Genomic DNA, 8,301 nt, shown 5'->3' on the forward strand with positions numbered 1-8,301 from the left:
TCAATATTTATTTCGTGAAAGCTAACACCGTGTTAAGTAACTTCCCCAAAGGCTTCAGAGTTAGAGTGGTCAGAATCATGAAACAAATGGTGAGTGCATTATTGTTTTCACAGCTAGCATCAAAGTTGCTCATGAGGGAGAATTTTCTTGTTAAGGAAAATGTTTTTATGACATCGGTTAGGGTGGAATACCAGGGCCTCTGGGAATAGGTGGAGGTAGGAGCTCAAATTGCAAAAGAAAAACAAACAAACAAAAATTAAATAACAGCATGTTTCATTAAAAGAAATAAAATTGAGTGCACACTTTGGCAGTATATATACTAAAATAGAAGGATACAAAGAAGATTAGCATGGCCCCTGCGTAAGGATGACACCCAAATTCATGTTCCATATTTTTTAAAAAGTGAATAAAAATTAATTCCTTCATTAAAATACATAAACAAACAAACAAAGAAATAAAATAAAGTTGAGGGATCACTACTTTCATGTGCTCATGAAAGGAAAGACAAAAATAAAATAAAATAATAAAACAAAATAAAATAAAGTTGAAGGTTCACTACTTTGGTGTGCTCGTGAAAGGAAAGACAAAAAAGGAAAAACAAAAGAAAGACAGATTGAAAACAGAGAGTTTTAGTAAAACTAGGCTTTAGATGAGCTAAAAATTCAAAGAGAAGTCCAAGGATAAATGAAGAAACTTTGACAAACAAGAATTTTGAGTGCAAACGAGCATTGCCTCGAGTTCCTTAAATCTTCAGTCAAGACTGATAAAAACTTGGTCAAGAGAGTTTTGCTCGAGTTGTTGCGGTGGGTTGGTAAAATTTGAACATGGGTCTAGATGTCAAACCTGAAAAATGTGTGTGAAATAGACACACGTGTGAAAGAAGCCTGGAGTTTGAGGTGCCTCAGTTATTCATAGAATTTTTTTTCTTGTCAATTTACCTAAATCTCAGCTGGAAAATGTTATCTAACACCTCTCCTTTATTTGACTTGTGTTCTTTTTTTTTTAAATGTTTTTAAATATTAATTAATTAATTAATTAATTAGTTTGAGAGAAAGGGAGAGGGCAAGCAGGGCAGAGGGGCAGTGGAAGAGAGAGAGAATCTTAAGCAGCCTCCACACTCAGTTCAGAGCCGAATGCAGGACTAGATGCCACAACCCTGGGATCATGACCTGAGCCAAAGTCAAGAGTCTGACGCTCAACTGACTGAGCCGCCCAAGTACCCGTGACTTGTTTTTGTAGCTGAGCACTAAAGAAATAATTTATAGGAAAGCACAATTTAGGTAAATTTGGTCTGAAATGTTACTGAAAATTTTGGAAATTTAGAATGAATTGGTGAAAATACAAATAAATATATTTTTAAAAATTTTTAATGTTTATTTTTGAGAGAGACAGAGCATGAGTGGGGGAGGGACAGAGAGAGAGAGGGAGAGAGAGAGAGAGAGAGACAGAATCCAAAGCAGGCTTCAGGGTCTGAGATGTCATCACACCGTGACGCGTTGATTGAACCCACGAAATGCGAGATCGTGACCAGAGCTGAAGTCGGATGTTCAACCAGTTGAGCCACCCAGGTGCCCCTATTTTTTAAAGAAAGAAAATCAAGCAGTTCTGTTGCTTTAAAATACATATTTTAAATTAAAGTGTGTCTAAGTAGAGACTATGTCAGCTTGTTTCAATAAATATATAAAATAAATTTGTAATTAGGAGCATCTGCTTGGTTATAAACACACATATGTTGTAGCCCATAAACTGAGATTATTCTCTTAAGTAACATGTTCTCTGTAGTACTACTTACAACTTGAGTCTCTTTAGAAAAATATTTCTAGATATACATTGAAGTTCTGCATTTTGTAGTGGTTAAGACCATGGGATATATATTTCAGAGAATGTGATTCAAATCCTGGGCTTAGCAACCTTAGACTTGTGTGGACATGGGCAAATTTCTTATTTTCCCTAAGGAAGGTCAAATTTCTTAATTTCCCTCATTTTCTCTTCAAAATGGTGTGGTTTCAGCTGTCTATCTCTGCCTAAGAAACAATCCCAAGATTATAGATAAAAATAGCAAACATTTTCAAAAGTTCACAATCCCATGGAAGGGGAATTTGGGCCTGGCAAGAGGGGACTGTCGTCTCTGATTCACAGCACCTGGCACCTGTGCTCTGGCATTTGACTGGGTTGTGGTGGCTTTTTCATGACTCTCCTGCCACCTTAATGCTCCTTGGCCTCTCTTTCTTCATGTAATATCTCATCCTTCAGGATCCTTTTAAGTTTCTTGAGCTTTTCATAGTATAGTGGATTTAGGGTTGTCACAAATCCTACATGGTTGCTGGTTTCCAGGAGACAGGAAGAGACAGGAAGTAGAAGTTGCTAGGCCAGTCAAGGGCTGTAAGAAATGGCACAGTGCAGCTCCTCTATGTTCTTTATTAGAGGATACAGGGCCTGACCAGACTCAAGAGTGGAGAATAGTTGGGATAATTTGATAAGGAATAACAAAGTCAAGTTGCAAAAGGAAGGTCCAATGGGAGGTATGATTCTGGCTAGTTTTAAGAAATACAATATGCCACATGGTATAGCGATGCCTATCTTGCAAGGGTTTTATGAAGTTTAGGAAACGTATCAAAATCTGGCACACAGGACACACTTAATAAATGGTGGCAGTTTATTAGATTGGACAGTGTGGATTTCACAAAGTCTCAAATAGTAAAATGACAGCACTATTTGAAAAAATACTGTGGTCTGAACATAGTGCCAAATCAAAAATGAACATTAAAAAGACAGGATTCTAGTACAAAATACATAAACACACAATATTTATAAAACTATTTTACCAATGCCATGCATTAATGCCATCAACCCTTCTATTTTTTGCTCCCATCTCCCCTATAAAGCAGAGGCGTGGGCAGTCCTGAGGCTAATCGTCTTGGGAAATTATTGAAGGGTTAGAAGATAGGGTATGGTTGCACAAGGCAAGATTTCTCATGGAAAAAAACTCAGAAGGATGAGGACCAAGGATTCAGCAAATCCAAAGTCCTTTGGGAAGAGCTCGTTTTAGTTTTTATGATGGAAAAATTCTGTATGCCAGTAGCCAGAGACAGAAATTGAAATAGGTGGTCATGGAGTGAACTGTCTAAAGTTGGCTTGAATTGGGTGTAGAAACAGACATTGTAGCAGCGGTGGTGGTGGTGATGGTTAAGACAATTGCTTTGAATAACTTCAGGCCTTCAGACTTACCGATATTTGGTTGAAGATACATTTCTCTCTTTTTTTTGAAACCAAGAACCAAGTCCTATGCAGAATTGGGGATGACAACCTGAGCTGAAATAAATATTTGGCAAAAATGAAAGCCTCGGAGTTGGATCTATCGTGTTTATTAATATCAGATAAACTGTTCCTTTCAGTTTTGATTTATTTCGTGACCTCTTATTGATAATTTGTCAAAAGGACACCAAGTTGAAAGAATAAAAATTAACCTGACTAATGTGAACTGTTCTAACTCATCAAAGATTGAAATGGTTGGAATATGTTTACCTCTAAATTTTTCTGGTAAATCTGGGTAAAGGAAGGATATTTCAGGAGCGTGAGTCACGCTTGTATTTATATCGGTACCTACATTTTTACTTGCATTGGCTTGCCACAGACTTAGGGAAGTAAAGCATTATTTGTTTCCAGTTTGGTGCTAATGTACATGACTAATGCACTAATAAATATTGCAAGCAAATCAATTGTACTTCCTAATAGCAAGGTGAACAGCAATAGCATTTTATGCAAGATCATAGGAGATTGAGCACTAAACCTGAAAAGGGATGATTCTAACCCTGACATTTCATTATTTCTTGGGATTTGTGCATCTCCCTTAATGTACAGTTAATGTAATTTGAGGTTATGAATCTTTTTTATAGTCTTCCTTTATATCCTTAAAGTAACAAATCTCAAGTTGTGACTATAGCAGAAAGCATTCACAGAATTCTGGCCAGGAAACTAAACTAGCTCACAAATTGTTATTTTTTCTGGGGGAAATGTATAAATTCTATTTATTTTTCATTGGACTATATATTTTGGGTGAAGAATGTTTGACATATATTTGTTGCTAGTAAAATTCTCAGAATCTGTCCCACTCAGTTCATTGTTGCTGCCAGGGAAGCATGAGGTTGAAATAACAAGAATAAACAATGGAAATATTGGTTTTAGCAGTAAATGCAATATGATTGATCATCTCGGGACTCACTGTGCCCACTGACTTGTATTCCCAGCATCATTTAAAATGGCTTAGCACCTTACATGACCAAACCTGTAAGGCAGCCAAAAGACAATGGATTCTCCTCGGAGGTTTGGAAACATACACGAAGGAGCCTTTCCCATTCATTTAAAATCTGAATGGTACTAAAATGTTCTTCCTCAGAAAGATTTCTTTTTTCCATAAAATATACAATTTTTTCCCCTGTTGTATACAGACTTATTGATACTTAGGGCAATGTCTGTGTGTGTGTTTGTGTGTGTGTGTGTGTGTGTGTGTGTGTGTAGCCATTAAGTAAAAGAGTTCCTTTGAGCCTTGTATCATTATTGTTGAAATCCATCAGTCAAAAATCAAAAGGGGGCACTCCTGCACTTAAACAAAAATAGTTTTTGTTTAGCTCTCTAAAGTAAGGGATAACACACACCAGGGGAAGTTGGAGGGCATTTCAGGAAAGGGGAGTTGGGAGGGCTCCTTCCAGGACTTTGGACATTATTCAGTAATTTTGTGGGGACACTAGAGAAATAGGGACCAGTTCTGGATTGGATATTGTCAGAAAGTGGAGAAATGTGTTGATTTGATGATGTAACAATTTTTATCCAGGAGGAAGGAGGACTAAGTCAGAGCAAGAGGTGATGTTGGTAAAAAGCAATCATTGCTCAGAAGGAGGGGATTAGTCCTGTTAGCTGCTGCATGATGGCCTTGACTATATCCTGTGAGAAACAATGTTTATGTTCTAATGATTTGATTCTCAGTAGGGCCAATTTGTACTTCCCCACTATATTGGGAAAATACAGGAAAAAAATTAGCCCACATTTTACCTCTTTCAGAAGTAAGCATTTGTCAGGATTTAAAAATTCTTAAGACAAACAAAATTAGAAATAAATTTGTTATGGGGCGCCTGGCTGTCTCAGTCAGTTAACCGTCTGACTTGATTTCAGCTCAGGTCATGATCTTATGATTTGTAAGCTTGAGCACCACATCAGGCTCTGCACCCAGAGTACAGAGTCTGCTTTGGATTCTCTCTCTCTCTCCCTCTCTCTCTGCCCCTCCACTGTTCATACTCTTTCTCTCAAAAATAATAAATAAGCATTTTTAAAAAAGAAAAGAGAAAATTGTTAGGACACTTAGATCAAAACAATTAGAAGATATATAGATAGGGATATAGATAGGTATATAATACACAATAAAGTACAGTAAAACATTTGATTGTGAGTTCTGCAGGAGTTCCATAAGATGAGAAAACATTTCTAATAAATTTTAACTTGATAAATGAGCAGTGTCTTGCAATACGAGTAGTACGTGACACTGAACTTCACATGATCACAACTGAGCCAATGGTTCTTCTCTCTCTCTCTCTCTCTCTCTCTCTCTCTCTCTCACTGTGGGACTGTGGGTGATCATCTCCCATTCTCGGATTTCGGTCTCAGGCCATGGTGTTTGGCAGAAATCAATGATTATTCAGAATGTTGGAAGGTGCCCACAACTGGCACTTGTGTGTTTTTGTCACTTCAAAGCACTTATGGACAGTCCCTCTTCCATACAAGAGGAAGCTTAGGAATGCTTTGCTTCACTCTAGGTCAGGAAGCCTGCAGATATAGACTCTCTCCTCTGCTACCTTATTGCCTGTTACATTAAATACAGTATATGACAAGAGTTTATTAATACTGTTCTGTAGTCAACACCTGTTAGTGATAGTGAAAGTTATCTTACACAATAACCCTCCTCTCTCTTGTCTCCCTCACACCAGCCATGAAGGTTTTCAAAGATAAGTGCAGGTTAATTTGTTTATTTTTCTTTATATTTTATATTTTCTTTATTATTTTTATTATATTACAGTATCATAATCATTTTTATATCAATATTTTTGTGTTGTGGAATGAATCATCAGAGTTTCCATCATTTCTTAGGGTGAATTCACTTTGATATACAAGTGCTTTGGATTACAGGCATGTTTCTGGAATGAATTATGCTTGCAAAGCAAGGTTTACCTGTATATGTCTCTAATATATATACAGACTATACAGACCATCCTCAACTTATAATAGTTTGTCATATACTTTTTTGACTTTACAGTGGTGGGAAAGTGATACTCATACAGTGGAAACTGTACTTCCAATTTTGATTTTGATCTTTTCTAGAACTAACAATATGAGGCATGATACTCTCTTGTGATGCGGGGCAAGGGCAGCTCACTGCATCTCCCAGGCAGCCAGGAGATCATGAGGGTAAACCACTCGCACACTGACAACCATTGTATACCTATGCAACCATTCTGCTTTTCACTTTCAGTACAGCAGTCAATGCATTACATGAGATATTCAACACTTTGTTATAAAATAAGCTTTGTGTTGGATGGTTCTACCCAACTGTAGGCTAATATAAGTGTTCTGAGCACATTGAAGCTAGGCTAGGCTGAGCTATGATGTTTGGTAGGTTCGATGTATTAGCTGCATTTGGACCTACAATATTTTCAACTTAAGATCAGTTTATCGGGAAGTAACCCCATTGTAAGTTGAGAAGTTCTGTAGATCTTATATATAGATTATATATAACATAGAAAATCACCTATATAAATTTATGAGTCAAGATAGAAGCAAGCTATTTGCAGTCAAAATGAGATTTATTGTGATAATACTTTAGAGATTCAGGAAAATAATTTACTGCACTATTTAAACTCTGTATTTATAGGGATTTATTTTAGAGTTAGAAAATATTATTAATTCCAAGAATAAAAAAAAGAAAATATTATTAATTCTAAACTTAGGAGTAAGGAAGTTCAATGCTGAGCCTCAGGTACATTCTAAAATAAAATAACTCAAAGCACAATTTGAAACTTCCTGTAGGGAGGAAGACAAAGAGAAGATAAACAGGGCTCCAACTTCATCTGCTTTGATCAATCCTCACAGAGATACATATAATAACATCTGAGGCCTTCTGTATGAACTAAAATACCACCTTCCTTCCGGCCTTATCTTTTTTCTGCTCTTCCATTTTTCAAATTCCTTTTATCCTTAGTGGTCAGATACTGCTACTTCTACAATTTGACAGACAGAGCTATGCTCTGTGATAGTCAGCATATTGAATATATTTTTAAAAAGAGAGAGAGAGAGAGCATGCAATAGCAAAATATCATCATGATGCAATGTCCTTCCATACTATGTTTCACAATTGCAGGAAAATAATCTGCTTTTGCTTGCCATTAGAACCTCTGCATCTAGGGGCACCTGAATGGCTCAGTCGGTTAAGCATCTGACTTTGGCTCAGGTCATGATCTCACACTCATGGGTTCGAGCCCACATCAGGCACTGTGCTGATAGCTCAGAGCCTGGAGCCTGCTTCAGATTCTGTGTCTCCCTCTCTCTCTGCGCCTCCCCTGCTCACTCTGTCACTCTCCCTCTCTCTCAAAAGAAATAAATAAAAATTAAAAAAATCAAAAACCTCTGTATATAGCACCGTGCCTAATATGGTGTAGTATTCAAAATAGTTGTGATGTGAATGAATAAATCCATGATGAAGAGTCTGGGTTAATCTGTCATAATAATGTACTATATGTTGCAATGATAAAAGATCCTCAGATCTCAGTGACTTACAACAAGGAAAGTTTATTTCTTACGTATGCTCCATAACGATCTTGGGTTGGCTGTGGATCTCTTTTGCATTGACTGCTTTCAGAAATTAGGCAAATAGAAGGACTTCTGTCCTGGAAAATTGCTAACTGATAAGGTAAAGGAAAAGAGTACTGATACTTAACAATTTTCTACAACATTTCATTAGTTAAGTCATAAGACCGAAATTAACAATTAGGTTGAGAAGAATAAGAGTACCTCAGAAAAGACAGAGAATATTTGCCAATGATCACGTTATATCCCATATTTGGCCTAGCTAATACTAAAATTATTTGAAAATGCATATCAGAAAGAGACTGATAAGATCTTGTCCTAAAAAAATCTGACTAGAAATTCATTTTAGGATTTATCTCAGTACTTTAAATTACCTTGTTATGAGAGAAGTTAAAGGCTCATATGAAGGCATTAATAGACTAAAACAAGGTTCTTTAAGAACTGAGTGTA

At 36.6% G+C, this 8,301-nt stretch overlaps 1 pseudogene; it reads left to right on the forward strand.

Moving 5' to 3' along the window:
* The first annotated feature begins 299 nt into the window (after positions 1–299).
* Positions 300–396, forward strand: LOC122238206 (annotated as a pseudogene).
* The last annotated feature ends 7,905 nt before the right edge of the window (positions 397–8,301 follow it).

Source organism: Panthera tigris, chromosome B1 (assembly GCF_018350195.1).
Source record: "Panthera tigris isolate Pti1 chromosome B1, P.tigris_Pti1_mat1.1, whole genome shotgun sequence".
Lineage (NCBI taxonomy): Eukaryota > Metazoa > Chordata > Mammalia > Carnivora > Felidae > Panthera > Panthera tigris.